The sequence below is a fragment of the Hyla sarda genome, chromosome 2 (assembly GCF_029499605.1).
Source record: "Hyla sarda isolate aHylSar1 chromosome 2, aHylSar1.hap1, whole genome shotgun sequence".
Lineage (NCBI taxonomy): Eukaryota > Metazoa > Chordata > Amphibia > Anura > Hylidae > Hyla > Hyla sarda.
In genome coordinates, this window is record NC_079190.1 from 345,426,882 (window position 1) to 345,442,945 (window position 16,064).

The 16,064-nt window shown below is 36.9% G+C and overlaps 4 pseudogenes; all 4 read right to left on the reverse strand.

Annotated features, from left to right (window-relative positions):
• Positions 1-2,401: 2,401 nt before the first annotated feature.
• LOC130359634 (U2 spliceosomal RNA) lies at positions 2,402-2,492 on the reverse strand (annotated as a pseudogene).
• A 520-nt stretch (positions 2,493-3,012) lies between these two features.
• LOC130359645 (U2 spliceosomal RNA) lies at positions 3,013-3,103 on the reverse strand (annotated as a pseudogene).
• Positions 3,104-10,250: 7,147 nt separating this feature from the next.
• LOC130359657 (U2 spliceosomal RNA) lies at positions 10,251-10,341 on the reverse strand (annotated as a pseudogene).
• A 520-nt stretch (positions 10,342-10,861) lies between these two features.
• On the reverse strand, positions 10,862-10,952 carry LOC130359668 (U2 spliceosomal RNA; annotated as a pseudogene).
• Between the last annotated feature and the right edge of the window lie 5,112 nt (positions 10,953-16,064).

Sequence of the window (16,064 nt, forward strand, 5' to 3'; positions counted from 1 at the left end):
AAAACAACAAGATTCCTTCTTACTAGGCTTTTGTAATCAAGAAATTGCCATCCCCTGTCAAAAACAAATAGTACAATATTGAACAGAGTTAAGATAGCTGGCTATGGGAACGTTACTGTATTATCTATTGAGAGCACAGTGAAATATTAGACACTGTGCCCTAATAGAGGCCTCCTCCTCCCCTATAGCCGTCCTATCCATCTCCAAATTGGCGCCTTGCCAATTCTTTGTATCATTTTATGCAAATGACAGTGCACAGAAACGCTCCCATAGCCTACAATCTAAAAAAATTTTAACCCAAATGTTTAAAAATCACCAATTTTGTCAAATCAACATACATTACGTCTCAAGGAGTTATGTGCTGTTGAAGTGAAGAAAAATGATTGTCTCATGATTTTTTTTTAAATCATGGACAATATTTAATACAAACTATGATTGGGGTTAAAAAAACAAAGGTACAAATAGGAATACAAAAAAATCATCACAATAGCTGGCAAGTACAGCCCATTATTGGTATAAGTGTACACATAGCAAAACTATAGTTAAGATAGCTGGCTATAGGAACTTTACTGTATTATCTATTGAGAGCACAGCGAAATGTTAGACACTGTGCCCTAATATAGGCCTCCTCCTCCCCTACAGCCTTCCTATCCATCTCCAAAATCGTAGCGTGACCATTTCTTTGCATCATTTTATGCAAACGACAGTACACAGTAATGCTTCCCTAGCCTACAATGTCAACATTTTTTAACCCAAATTTTTTAAAGTCACTAATTTCGTCATATCAACATACATAACTTCTCAAGGTGTCAAATGCTGTTGAAGTGAAGAAAAAATGTTTCAGTCTCATGATTTTGTTTAAAAATCATGGACAATAATAAAAACAAACTATGATTTGGGTTAAAAAAACAAAGGTACAAATAGGAATACAAAAAAATCATCACATTAGCTGGCAAGTACAGCCCATTATTGGTATAAGTGTACACATAGCAAAACTATACATTTTACATACAGATACAAAAAACAACAAGGTTCCTTCTTACTAGGCTTTTGTAATCAAGAAATTGCCATCCCCTGTCAAAAACAAATAGTACAAAATTAAACAGAGTTAAGATAGCTGGCTATGGGAACGTTACTGCATTATCTATTGAGAGAACAGCGAAATGTTAGACACTGTGCCCTAATAGAGGCCTCCTCCTCCCCTACAGCCTTCCTATCCATCTCCAAATTGGCGCCTTGCCAATTCTTTGTATCATTTTATGCAAATGACAGTGCACAGAAACGCTCCCATAGCCTACAATCTAAAAAATTTTTAACCCAAATGTTTAAAATTCACCAATTTTGTCAAATCAACATACATTACGTCTCAAGGAGTTATGTGCTGTTGAAGTGAAGAAAAATGTTTCAGTCTCATGATTTTTTTTAAAATCATGGACAATATTTAAAACAAACTATGATTTGGGTTAAAAAAATAAAGGTACAAATAGGAATATAAAAAAATCATCACAATTGCCGGCAAGTACAGCCCACTATTGGTATAAGTGTACACATAGCAAAACTATACATTTTACATACAGATATAAAAACAACAAGGTTCCTTCTTACTAGGTTTTTGTATTTATCTAAGAGCCGAGGAACATGCTCTCGAATCACCCAAAGTGCAAGAAAAAGAGCAAACGTGTTACACTAAAAAAAAAAATGCACAGAGGATGCGGTCCATCGCAAGAACTTCTCCGATAGGAGAGAGGCCCCCCAACAAACCTTACCCTTCTCCTCCGGACCAAAAGGTACCTGCGAGGTTCCAGGTTCGATGTCCCTTTTTGCTGAAGCTACTAAGGGACCACAAATGCTCACGGCATCCCCCTAGGCGTTAGCCAAGGTATCTGCCCGCAGAGCCGATAACGGTAGGTACCCTGTCAGAGCAGGAGCACCCGGGGTGTTTGCAGGGAGGTGCGGAACCTAATGGCCACTCACACCTCCCCTAGACCACCAGGAGGGACACCCAGAAGGGCTACCGCATCCTGACAAATCCTGTGGACACACAATACGCAAAAAGTTACACAGTGAGACAAAAAGAAATAAATAAGTGAATATGTGCAGTTATACTACCTAGACATCCGGCCGGATCTATAAAAATTTCTATGATCCTAGCCAGAAGGCCGGGAATCAAGAGATCATGGTGCCCGTGCTTCAACTCAGTGAGTCTATCCTCCCAGTGAGTTTCGGCACCTCGGGGTCACCACTCCCCGAGGCACTAAAGTACCTCGGCTCTAGACCCACTCAGCCTTGCGTGAGACCCGGAGGAAGCAGGTCACATCAGGGCAGCCGTCAAGGTGATTCCTCAGAACCAGCCCCGAAACGGCCCGGTACACCTGCTCCATACCATGCAGCACCCATCCCCACGAGCTCCATACTGGCGTCGCCTGCCACCAGCATGAAACTGATAAGAACAGATACTACACTTGATCTTAGCCAAAAAGCCGAGAAGCTACACATTTTACATACAGATATAAAACCAACAAGGTTCCTTCTTACTAGGCTTTTGTACTAAATAGTACAATATTAAACAGAGTTAAGAAAGCTGGCTATGGGAACGTTATTGTATTATCTATTGAGAGAACAGCGAAATGTTAGACACTGTGCCCTAATAGAGGCCTCCTCCTCCCCTACAGCCTTCCTATCCATCTCCAAATTGGTGCCTTACCAATTCTTTGTATCATTTTATGCAAATGACAGTGCACAGAAACGCTCCCATAGCCTACAATCTAAAAATTTTTTAACCCAAATGTTTAAAATTCACCAATTTTGTCAAATCAACATACATTACGTCTCAAGGAGTTATGTGCTGTTGAAGTGAAGAAAAATGTTTCAGTCCTCGGCTCTAGACCCACTCAGCCTTGCGTGAGACCCGGAGGAAGCAGGTCACATCAGGGCAGCCGTCAAGTTGATTCCTCAGAACCAGCCCCGAAACGGCCCGGTACACCTGCTCCATACCATGCAGCACCCATCCCCACGAGCTCCATACTGGCGTCGCCTGCCACCAGCATGAAACTGATAAGAACAGATACTACACTTGATCTTAGCCAAAAAGCCGAGAAGCTACACATTTTACATACAGATATAAAACCAACAAGGTTCCTTCTTACTAGGCTTTTGTAATAAATAGTACAAAATTAAACAGAGTTAAGAAAGCTGGCTATGGGAACGTTATTGTATTATCTATTGAGAGAACAGCGAAATGTTAGACACTGTGCCCTAATAGAGGCCTCCTCCCCTACAGCCTTCTTATCCATCTCCAAATTGGCGCCTTACCAATTCTTTGTATCATTTTATGCAAATGACAGTATACAGAAATGCTCCCATTGCCTACAATCTCAAACATTTTTAACCCAAATTTTAAAAATTCACCAATTTTATCAAATCAACATACAATACTTCTACATGAATTATGTGCTGTTGAAGTGAAGAAAAATGTTTGTCTCATGATTTTGTTTAAAAAATCATGGACAATATTTAAAACAAACTATGATTTGGGTTAAAAAAAACAAAGGTACAAACAGGAATACAAAAAAATCATCACAATAGCTGGCAAGTACAGCCCATTATTGGTATAAGTGTACACATAGCAAAACTATACATTTTACATACAGATATAAGATCAACAAGGTTCCTTCTTACTAAGCTTTTATAATCAAGAAATTGCCATCCCCTGTCAAAATCAAATAGTACAATATTGAACAGAGTTAAGATAGCTGGCTATGGGAACGTTACTGTATTATCTATTGAGAGCACAGCGAAATATTAGACACTGTGCCCTAATAGAGGCCTCCTCCTCCCCTACAGCCTTCCTATCCATCTCCAAAATCGGTGCGTGACCATTTCTTTGCATCATTTTATGCAAACGACAGTACACAGAAATGCTTCCATAGCCTACAATCTCAACATTTTTTAACCCAAATCTTTTAAAGTCACTAATTTCGTCATATCAACATACATAACTTCTCAAAGTGTCATCTGCTGTTGAAGTGAAGAAAAAATGTTTCAGTCTCATGATTTTGTTTAAAAATCATGGACAATAATAAAAACAAACTATGATTTGGGTTAAAAAAACAAAGGTACAAATAGGAATACAAAAAAATCATCACAATAGCTGGCAAGTACAGCCCATTATTGGTATAAGTGTACACATAGCAAAACTATACATTTTACATACAGATACAAAAAACAACAAGGTTCCTTCTTACTAGGCTTTTGTAATCAAGAAATTGCCATCCCCTGTCAAAAACAAATAGTACAATATTGAACAGAGTTAAGATAGCTGGCTATGGCAACGTTACTGTATTATCTATTGAGAGCACAGCGAAATATTAGACACTGTGCCCTAATAGAGGCCTCCCCTACAGCCTTCCTATCCATCTCCAAATTGGCGCGTTGCCAACTCTTTGTATCATTTTATGCAAATGACAGTGCACAGAAAAGCTCCCATAGCCTACAAGTTAAAATTTTTTTAACCCAAATGTTTAAAATTCACCAATTTTGTCAAATCAACATACATTACGTCTCAAGGAGTTATGTGCTGTTGAAGTGAAGAAAGATGTTTCAGTCTCATGATTTTTTTTAAAAATCATGGACAATATTTAAAATAAACTATGATTGGGGTTAAAAAAACAAAGGTACAAATAGGAATACAAAAAAATCATCACAATAGCTGGCAAGTACAGCCCATTATTGGTATAAGTGTACACATAGCAAAACTATAGTTAAGATAGCTGGCTATGGGAACGTTACTGTATTATCTATTGAGAGCACAGCGAAATATTAGACACTGTGCCCTAATAGAAGCCTCCTCCTCCCCTACAGCCTTCCTATCCATCTCCAAAATCGGTGCGTGACCATTTCTTTGCATCATTTTATGCAAACGACAGTACACAGTAATGCTTCCATAGCCTACAATCTCAACATTTTTTAACCCAAATTTTTTAAAGTCACTAATTTCGTCATATCAACATACATAACTTCTCAAGGTGTCATATGCTGTTGAAGTGAAGAAAAAATGTTTCAGTCTCATGATTTTGTTTAAAAATCATGGACAATAATAAAAACAAACTATGATTTGGGTTAAAAAACAAACAAAGGTACAAATAGGAATACAAAAAAATCATCACATTAGCTGGCAAGTACAGCCCATTATTGGTATAAGTGTACATATAGCAAAACTATAAATTTTACATACAGATATAAAAAACAACAAGGTTCCTTCTTACTAGGCTTTTGTAATCATGAAATTGCCATCCCCTGTCAAAAACAAATAGTACAATATTGAACAGAGTTAAGATAGCTGGCTATGGGAACGTTACTGTATTATCTATTGAGAGCACAGTGAAATATTAGACACTGTGCCCTAATAGAGGCCTCCTCCTCCCCTATAGCCGTCCTATCCATCTCCAAATTGGCGCCTTGCCAATTCTTTGTATCATTTTATGCAAATGACAGTGCACAGAAACGCTCCCATAGCCTACAATCTAAAAAATGTTTAACCCAAATGTTTAAAATTCACCAATTTTGTCAAATCAACATACATTACGTCTCAAGGAGTTATGTGCTGTTGAAGTGAAGAAAGATGTTTCAGTCTCATGATTTTTTTTTAAAATAATGGACAATATTTAAAATAAACTATGATTGGGGTTAAAAAAACAAAGGTACAAATAGGAATACAAAAAAATCATCACAATAGCTGGCAAGTACAGCCCATTATTGGTATAAGTGTACACATAGCAAAACTATACATTTTACATACAGATATAAAAAACAACAAGATTCCTTCTTACTAGGCTTTTGTAATCAAGAAATTGCCATCCCCTGTCAAAAACAAATAGTACAATATTGAACAGAGTTAAGATAGCTGGCTATGGGAACGTTACTGTATTATCTATTGAGAGCACAGTGAAATATTAGACACTGTGCCCTAATAGAGGCCTCCTCCTCCCCTATAGCCGTCCTATCCATCTCCAAATTGGCGCCTTGCCAATTCTTTGTATCATTTTATGCAAATGACAGTGCACAGAAACGCTCCCATAGCCTACAATCTAAAAATTTTTTAACCCAAATGTTTAAAAATCACCAATTTTGTCAAATCAACATACATTACGTCTCAAGGAGTTATGTGCTGTTGAAGTGAAGAAAAATGATTGTCTCATGATTTTTTTTTAAATCATGGACAATATTTAAAACAAACTATGATTGGGGTTAAAAAAACAAAGGTACAAATAGGAATACAAAAAAATCATCACAATAGCTGGCAAGTACAGCCCATTATTGGTATAAGTGTACACATAGCAAAACTATAGTTAAGATAGCTGGCTATAGGAACTTTACTGTATTATCTATTGAGAGCACAGCGAAATGTTAGACACTGTGCCCTAATAGAGGCCTCCTCCTCCCCTACAGCCTTCCTATCCATCTCCAAAATCGTAGCGTGACCATTTCTTTGCATCATTTTATGCAAACGACAGTACACAGAAATGCTTCCATAGCCTACAATCTCAACATTTTTTAACCCAAATCTTTTAAAGTCACTAATTTCGTCATATCAACATACATAACTTCTCAAAGTGTCATCTGCTGTTGAAGTGAAGAAAAAATGTTTCAGTCTCATGATTTTGTTTAAAAATCATGGACAATAATAAAAACAAACTATGATTTGGGTTAAAAAAACAAAGGTACAAATAGGAATACAAAAAAATCATCACATTAGCTGGCAAGTACAGCCCATTATTGGTATAAGTGTACACATAGCAAAACTATACATTTTACATACAGATACAAAAAACAACAAGGTTCCTTCTTACTAGGCTTTTGTAATCAAGAAATTGCCATCCCCTGTCAAAAACAAATAGTACAATATTGAACAGAGTTAAGATAGCTGGCTATGGCAACGTTACTGTATTATCTATTGAGAGCACAGCGAAATATTAGACACTGTGCCCTAATAGAGGCCTCCCCTACAGCCTTCCTATCCATCTCCAAATTGGCGCGTTGCCAACTCTTTGTATCATTTTATGCAAATGACAGTGCACAGAAAAGCTCCCATAGCCTACAAGTTAAAAAATTTTTAACCCAAATGTTTAAAATTCACCAATTTTGTCAAATCAACATACATTACGTCTCAAGGAGTTATGTGCTGTTGAAGTGAAGAAAGATGTTTCAGTCTCATGATTTTTTTTTTAAATCATGGACAATATTTTAAATAAACTATGATTGGGGTTAAAAAAACAAAGGTACAAATAGGAATACAAAAAAAATCATCACAATAGCTGGCAAGTACAGCCCATTATTGGTATAAGTGTACACATAGCAAAACTATAGTTAAGATAGCTGGCTATAGGAACTTTACTGTATTATCTATTGAGAGCACAGCGAAATGTTAGACACTGTGCCCTAATAGAGGCCTCCTCCTCCCCTACAGCCTTCCTATCCATCTCCAAAATCGTAGCGTGATCATTTCTTTGCATCATTTTATGCAAACGACAGTACACAGTAATGCTTTCATAGCCTACAATCTCAACATTTTTTAACCCAAATTTTTTAAAGTCACTAATTTCGTCATATCAACATACATAACTTCTCAAGGTGTCATATGCTGTTGAAGTGAAGAAAAAATGTTTCAGTCTCATGATTTTGTTTAAAAATCATGGACAATAATAAAAACAAACTATGATTTGGGTTAAAAAACAAACAAAGGTACAAATAGGAATACAAAAAAATCATCACATTAGCTGGCAAGTACAGCCCATTATTGGTATAAGTGTACACATAGCAAAACTATACATTTTACATACAGATATAAAAAACAACAAGATTCCTTCTTACTAGGCTTTTGTAATCAAGAAATTGCCATCCCCTGTCAAAAACAAATAGTACAATATTGAACAGAGTTAAGATAGCTGGCTATGGGAACGTTACTGTATTATCTATTGAGAGCACAGTGAAATATTAGACACTGTGCCCTAATAGAGGCCTCCTCCTCCCCTACAGCCGTCCTATCCATCTCCAAATTGGCGCCTTGCCAATTCTTTGTATCATTTTATGCAAATGACAGTGCACAGAAACGCTCCCATAGCCTACAATCTAAACATTTTTTAACCCAAATGTTTAAAATTCACCAATTTTGTCAAATCAACATACATTACGTCTCAAGGAGTTATGTGCTGTTGAAGTGAAGAAAAATGATTGTCTCATGATTTTTTTTTTTTAATCATGGTGAATATTTAAAACAAACTATGATTGGGGTTAAAAAAACAAAGGTACAAATAGGAATACAAAAAAATCATCACAATAGCTGGCAAGTACAGCCCATTATTGGTATAAGTGTACACATAGCAAAACTATAGTTAAGATAGCTGGCTATAGGAACTTTACTGTATTATCTATTGAGAGCACAGCGAAATGTTAGACACTGTGCCCTAATAGAGGCCTCCTCCTCCCCTACAGCCTTCCTATCCATCTCCAAAATCGGTGCGTGACCATTTCTTTGCATCATTTTATGCAAACGACAGTACACAGAAATGCTTCCATAGCCTACAATCTCAACATTTTTTAACCCAAATCTTTTAAAGTCACTAATTTCGTCATATCAACATACATAACTTCTCAAAGTGTCATCTGCTGTTGAAGTGAAGAAAAAATGTTTCAGTCTCATGATTTTGTTTAAAAATCATGGACAATAATAAAAACAAACTATGATTTGGGTTAAAAAAAGCAAAGGTACAAATAGGAATACAAAAAAATCATCACATTAGCTGGCAAGTACAGCCCATTATTGGTATAAGTGTACACATAGCAAAACTATACATTTTACATACAGATACAAAAAACAACAAGGTTCCTTCTTACTAGGCTTTTGTAATCAAGAAATTGCCATCCCCTGTCAAAAACAAATAGTACAAAATTAAACAGAGTTAAGATAGCTGGCTATGGGAACGTTACTGCATTATCTATTGAGAGAACAGCGAAATGTTAGACACTGTGCCCTAATAGAGGCCTCCTCCTCCCCTACAGCCTTCCTATCCATCTCCAAATTGGCGCCTTGCCAATTCTTTGTATCATTTTATGCAAATGACAGTGCACAGAAACGCTCCCATAGCCTACAATCTAAAAAATTTTTAACCCAAATGTTTAAAATTCACCAATTTTGTCAAATCAACATACATTACGTCTCAAGGAGTTATGTGCTGTTGAAGTGAAGAAAAATGTTTCAGTCTCATGATTTTTTTTAAAATCATGGACAATATTTAAAACAAACTATGATTTGGGTTAAAAAAATAAAGGTACAAATAGGAATATAAAAAAATCATCACAATTGCCGGCAAGTACAGCCCACTATTGGTATAAGTGTACACATAGCAAAACTATACATTTTACATACAGATATAAAAACAACAAGGTTCCTTCTTACTAGGTTTTTGTATTTATCTAAGAGCCGAGGAACATGCTCTCGAATCACCCAAAGTGCAAGAAAAAGAGCAAACGTGTTACACTAAAAAAAAAAATGCACAGAGGATGCGGTCCATCGCAAGAACTTCTCCGATAGGAGAGAGGCCCCCCAACAAACCTTACCCTTCTCCTCCGGACCAAAAGGTACCTGCGAGGTTCCAGGTTCGATGTCCCTTTTTGCTGAAGCTACTAAGGGACCACAAATGCTCACGGCATCCCCCTAGGCGTTAGCCAAGGTATCTGCCCGCAGAGCCGATAACGGTAGGTACCCTGTCAGAGCAGGAGCACCCGGGGTGTTTGCAGGGAGGTGCGGAACCTAATGGCCACTCACACCTCCCCTAGACCACCAGGAGGGACACCCAGAAGGGCTACCGCATCCTGACAAATCCTGTGGACACACAATACGCAAAAAGTTACACAGTGAGACAAAAAGAAATAAATAAGTGAATATGTGCAGTTATACTACCTAGACATCCGGCCGGATCTATAAAAATTTCTATGATCCTAGCCAGAAGGCCGGGAATCAAGAGATCATGGTGCCCGTGCTTCAACTCAGTGAGTCTATCCTCCCAGTGAGTTTCGGCACCTCGGGGTCACCACTCCCCGAGGCACTAAAGTACCTCGGCTCTAGACCCACTCAGCCTTGCGTGAGACCCGGAGGAAGCAGGTCACATCAGGGCAGCCGTCAAGGTGATTCCTCAGAACCAGCCCCGAAACGGCCCGGTACACCTGCTCCATACCATGCAGCACCCATCCCCACGAGCTCCATACTGGCGTCGCCTGCCACCAGCATGAAACTGATAAGAACAGATACTACACTTGATCTTAGCCAAAAAGCCGAGAAGCTACACATTTTACATACAGATATAAAACCAACAAGGTTCCTTCTTACTAGGCTTTTGTACTAAATAGTACAATATTAAACAGAGTTAAGAAAGCTGGCTATGGGAACGTTATTGTATTATCTATTGAGAGAACAGCGAAATGTTAGACACTGTGCCCTAATAGAGGCCTCCTCCTCCCCTACAGCCTTCCTATCCATCTCCAAATTGGTGCCTTACCAATTCTTTGTATCATTTTATGCAAATGACAGTGCACAGAAACGCTCCCATAGCCTACAATCTAAAAATTTTTTAACCCAAATGTTTAAAATTCACCAATTTTGTCAAATCAACATACATTACGTCTCAAGGAGTTATGTGCTGTTGAAGTGAAGAAAAATGTTTCAGTCCTCGGCTCTAGACCCACTCAGCCTTGCGTGAGACCCGGAGGAAGCAGGTCACATCAGGGCAGCCGTCAAGTTGATTCCTCAGAACCAGCCCCGAAACGGCCCGGTACACCTGCTCCATACCATGCAGCACCCATCCCCACGAGCTCCATACTGGCGTCGCCTGCCACCAGCATGAAACTGATAAGAACAGATACTACACTTGATCTTAGCCAAAAAGCCGAGAAGCTACACATTTTACATACAGATATAAAACCAACAAGGTTCCTTCTTACTAGGCTTTTGTAATAAATAGTACAAAATTAAACAGAGTTAAGAAAGCTGGCTATGGGAACGTTATTGTATTATCTATTGAGAGAACAGCGAAATGTTAGACACTGTGCCCTAATAGAGGCCTCCTCCCCTACAGCCTTCTTATCCATCTCCAAATTGGCGCCTTACCAATTCTTTGTATCATTTTATGCAAATGACAGTATACAGAAATGCTCCCATTGCCTACAATCTCAAACATTTTTAACCCAAATTTTAAAAATTCACCAATTTTATCAAATCAACATACAATACTTCTACATGAATTATGTGCTGTTGAAGTGAAGAAAAATGTTTGTCTCATGATTTTGTTTAAAAAATCATGGACAATATTTAAAACAAACTATGATTTGGGTTAAAAAAAACAAAGGTACAAACAGGAATACAAAAAAATCATCACAATAGCTGGCAAGTACAGCCCATTATTGGTATAAGTGTACACATAGCAAAACTATACATTTTACATACAGATATAAGATCAACAAGGTTCCTTCTTACTAAGCTTTTATAATCAAGAAATTGCCATCCCCTGTCAAAATCAAATAGTACAATATTGAACAGAGTTAAGATAGCTGGCTATGGGAACGTTACTGTATTATCTATTGAGAGCACAGCGAAATATTAGACACTGTGCCCTAATAGAGGCCTCCTCCTCCCCTACAGCCTTCCTATCCATCTCCAAAATCGGTGCGTGACCATTTCTTTGCATCATTTTATGCAAACGACAGTACACAGAAATGCTTCCATAGCCTACAATCTCAACATTTTTTAACCCAAATCTTTTAAAGTCACTAATTTCGTCATATCAACATACATAACTTCTCAAAGTGTCATCTGCTGTTGAAGTGAAGAAAAAATGTTTCAGTCTCATGATTTTGTTTAAAAATCATGGACAATAATAAAAACAAACTATGATTTGGGTTAAAAAAACAAAGGTACAAATAGGAATACAAAAAAATCATCACAATAGCTGGCAAGTACAGCCCATTATTGGTATAAGTGTACACATAGCAAAACTATACATTTTACATACAGATACAAAAAACAACAAGGTTCCTTCTTACTAGGCTTTTGTAATCAAGAAATTGCCATCCCCTGTCAAAAACAAATAGTACAATATTGAACAGAGTTAAGATAGCTGGCTATGGCAACGTTACTGTATTATCTATTGAGAGCACAGCGAAATATTAGACACTGTGCCCTAATAGAGGCCTCCCCTACAGCCTTCCTATCCATCTCCAAATTGGCGCGTTGCCAACTCTTTGTATCATTTTATGCAAATGACAGTGCACAGAAAAGCTCCCATAGCCTACAAGTTAAAATTTTTTTAACCCAAATGTTTAAAATTCACCAATTTTGTCAAATCAACATACATTACGTCTCAAGGAGTTATGTGCTGTTGAAGTGAAGAAAGATGTTTCAGTCTCATGATTTTTTTTAAAAATCATGGACAATATTTAAAATAAACTATGATTGGGGTTAAAAAAACAAAGGTACAAATAGGAATACAAAAAAATCATCACAATAGCTGGCAAGTACAGCCCATTATTGGTATAAGTGTACACATAGCAAAACTATAGTTAAGATAGCTGGCTATGGGAACGTTACTGTATTATCTATTGAGAGCACAGCGAAATATTAGACACTGTGCCCTAATAGAAGCCTCCTCCTCCCCTACAGCCTTCCTATCCATCTCCAAAATCGGTGCGTGACCATTTCTTTGCATCATTTTATGCAAACGACAGTACACAGTAATGCTTCCATAGCCTACAATCTCAACATTTTTTAACCCAAATTTTTTAAAGTCACTAATTTCGTCATATCAACATACATAACTTCTCAAGGTGTCATATGCTGTTGAAGTGAAGAAAAAATGTTTCAGTCTCATGATTTTGTTTAAAAATCATGGACAATAATAAAAACAAACTATGATTTGGGTTAAAAAACAAACAAAGGTACAAATAGGAATACAAAAAAATCATCACATTAGCTGGCAAGTACAGCCCATTATTGGTATAAGTGTACATATAGCAAAACTATAAATTTTACATACAGATATAAAAAACAACAAGGTTCCTTCTTACTAGGCTTTTGTAATCATGAAATTGCCATCCCCTGTCAAAAACAAATAGTACAATATTGAACAGAGTTAAGATAGCTGGCTATGGGAACGTTACTGTATTATCTATTGAGAGCACAGTGAAATATTAGACACTGTGCCCTAATAGAGGCCTCCTCCTCCCCTATAGCCGTCCTATCCATCTCCAAATTGGCGCCTTGCCAATTCTTTGTATCATTTTATGCAAATGACAGTGCACAGAAACGCTCCCATAGCCTACAATCTAAAAAATGTTTAACCCAAATGTTTAAAATTCACCAATTTTGTCAAATCAACATACATTACGTCTCAAGGAGTTATGTGCTGTTGAAGTGAAGAAAGATGTTTCAGTCTCATGATTTTTTTTAAAAATAATGGACAATATTTAAAATAAACTATGATTGGGGTTAAAAAAACAAAGGTACAAATAGGAATACAAAAAAATCATCACAATAGCTGGCAAGTACAGCCCATTATTGGTATAAGTGTACACATAGCAAAACTATACATTTTACATACAGATATAAAAAACAACAAGATTCCTTCTTACTAGGCTTTTGTAATCAAGAAATTGCCATCCCCTGTCAAAAACAAATAGTACAATATTGAACAGAGTTAAGATAGCTGGCTATGGGAACGTTACTGTATTATCTATTGAGAGCACAGTGAAATATTAGACACTGTGCCCTAATAGAGGCCTCCTCCTCCCCTATAGCCGTCCTATCCATCTCCAAATTGGCGCCTTGCCAATTCTTTGTATCATTTTATGCAAATGACAGTGCACAGAAACGCTCCCATAGCCTACAATCTAAAAATTTTTTAACCCAAATGTTTAAAAATCACCAATTTTGTCAAATAAACATACATTACGTCTCAAGGAGTTATGTGCTGTTGAAGTGAAGAAAAATGATTGTCTCATGATTTTTTTTTAAATCATGGACAATATTTAAAACAAACTATGATTGGGGTTAAAAAAACAAAGGTACAAATAGGAATACAAAAAAATCATCACAATAGCTGGCAAGTACAGCCCATTATTGGTATAAGTGTACACATAGCAAAACTATAGTTAAGATAGCTGGCTATAGGAACTTTACTGTATTATCTATTGAGAGCACAGCGAAATGTTAGACACTGTGCCCTAATAGAGGCCTCCTCCTCCCCTACAGCCTTCCTATCCATCTCCAAAATCGTAGCGTGACCATTTCTTTGCATCATTTTATGCAAACGACAGTACACAGAAATGCTTCCATAGCCTACAATCTCAACATTTTTTAACCCAAATCTTTTAAAGTCACTAATTTCGTCATATCAACATACATAACTTCTCAAAGTGTCATCTGCTGTTGAAGTGAAGAAAAAATGTTTCAGTCTCATGATTTTGTTTAAAAATCATGGACAATAATAAAAACAAACTATGATTTGGGTTAAAAAAACAAAGGTACAAATAGGAATACAAAAAAATCATCACATTAGCTGGCAAGTACAGCCCATTATTGGTATAAGTGTACACATAGCAAAACTATACATTTTACATACAGATACAAAAAACAACAAGGTTCCTTCTTACTAGGCTTTTGTAATCAAGAAATTGCCATCCCCTGTCAAAAACAAATAGTACAATATTGAACAGAGTTAAGATAGCTGGCTATGGCAACGTTACTGTATTATCTATTGAGAGCACAGCGAAATATTAGACACTGTGCCCTAATAGAGGCCTCCCCTACAGCCTTCCTATCCATCTCCAAATTGGCGCGTTGCCAACTCTTTGTATCATTTTATGCAAATGACAGTGCACAGAAAAGCTCCCATAGCCTACAAGTTAAAAAATTTTTAACCCAAATGTTTAAAATTCACCAATTTTGTCAAATCAACATACATTACGTCTCAAGGAGTTATGTGCTGTTGAAGTGAAGAAAGATGTTTCAGTCTCATGATTTTTTTTTTAAATCATGGACAATATTTTAAATAAACTATGATTGGGGTTAAAAAAACAAAGGTACAAATAGGAATACAAAAAAAATCATCACAATAGCTGGCAAGTACAGCCCATTATTGGTATAAGTGTACACATAGCAAAACTATAGTTAAGATAGCTGGCTATAGGAACTTTACTGTATTATCTATTGAGAGCACAGCGAAATGTTAGACACTGTGCCCTAATAGAGGCCTCCTCCTCCCCTACAGCCTTCCTATCCATCTCCAAAATCGTAGCGTGATCATTTCTTTGCATCATTTTATGCAAACGACAGTACACAGTAATGCTTTCATAGCCTACAATCTCAACATTTTTTAACCCAAATTTTTTAAAGTCACTAATTTCGTCATATCAACATACATAACTTCTCAAGGTGTCATATGCTGTTGAAGTGAAGAAAAAATGTTTCAGTCTCATGATTTTGTTTAAAAATCATGGACAATAATAAAAACAAACTATGATTTGGGTTAAAAAACAAACAAAGGTACAAATAGGAATACAAAAAAATCATCACATTAGCTGGCAAGTACAGCCCATTATTGGTATAAGTGTACACATAGCAAAACTATACATTTTACATACAGATATAAAAAACAACAAGATTCCTTCTTACTAGGCTTTTGTAATCAAGAAATTGCCATCCCCTGTCAAAAACAAATAGTACAATATTGAACAGAGTTAAGATAGCTGGCTATGGGAACGTTACTGTATTATCTATTGAGAGCACAGTGAAATATTAGACACTGTGCCCTAATAGAGGCCTCCTCCTCCCCTACAGCCGTCCTATCCATCTCCAAATTGGCGCCTTGCCAATTCTTTGTATCATTTTATGCAAATGACAGTGCACAGAAACGCTCCCATAGCCTACAATCTAAACATTTTTTAACCCAAATGTTTAAAATTCACCAATTTTGTCAAATCAACATACATTACGTCTCAAGGAGTTATGTGCTGTTGAA